This window comes from Coregonus lavaretus (assembly GCF_964263955.1).
Source record: "Coregonus lavaretus genome assembly, chromosome: 33".
Taxonomy (NCBI): Eukaryota; Metazoa; Chordata; class Actinopteri; order Salmoniformes; family Salmonidae; genus Coregonus; species Coregonus lavaretus.
In genome coordinates this window covers 36,504,386-36,505,176 of record NC_140020.1, presented here as the reverse complement: position 1 = coordinate 36,505,176, position 791 = coordinate 36,504,386, and the positions used below count along the sequence as shown (strand labels likewise).

At 49.4% G+C, this 791-nt stretch overlaps 1 long non-coding RNA gene across 1 annotated transcript; it reads right to left on the bottom strand.

Moving 5' to 3' along the window:
* Positions 1-454: 454 nt before the first annotated feature.
* Positions 455-791, bottom strand: LOC311108376. The gene is made up of 2 exons (XR_014610508.1): positions 709-791; positions 455-603 (listed from the first exon to the last, which is right to left on the bottom strand). It is a non-coding gene; the product is annotated as an uncharacterized lncRNA (long non-coding RNA).

Genomic DNA, 791 nt, shown 5'->3' with positions numbered 1-791 from the left:
AACCCAAAACACATAGGAAGGGTGTTAGGTTAGTGGAGGAGTGGCGGAGAGAGTTCTGAGCATATTCTGCCCATGGCAGGAACACCGACCACTCCCCCGGCCGGTCCTGACAGTAGGTCCGCAGGAACCTACCCACATCTTGATTCACCCTTTCCACCTGCCCATTGCTCTCGGGGTGAAAACCAGAGGTCAGCCCGGCCCGAGACCCCCAGACGTTCCATGAACACCTTCCAGACTCTAGACGAGAACTGGGGACCTCGGTCGGACACTATATACTATAAGTAATCCTTGTTTTTGGACACAGGTCAAGGAATGGCTAAAGGATTGCAATATTTACCTGGAGCTAACCCTGCAGATAGCATTACTGGGTGATCTGAAAAGTCATAGTCAATCGATCAATAATATGTCACGGTTCTCTAAGACCGAACCCAGAAGCAGACCAGGACAAGGTGAGTTGAACGAAGGTGAGTGTTTATTTACAGATTCAAAAGGATGCAGAATAATCCAGGAGACGGAGCGGGTGGCGGAGATGAGTAGGTGGAGGTGAAGTGGCAGATTAAATGATGTCATGGCAGGGGTTGGGTGAAGGTTCCGGGAGAATGACTGTAGACAGAAAAAAACGGAGGTAAGTACAAGGCAGGTCAACAAGGTGCAAAAACAACAAAACTAACGCTAGTACTCAGAGGCTGATACGCTGGCAAAACATACTGTTAATGGCTAACGATCCGGCAGGGAATAGATGTCAGGTCAGAGTTTAAGAAGGGGTGATGATCAGGACCAGGTGTGCCGAG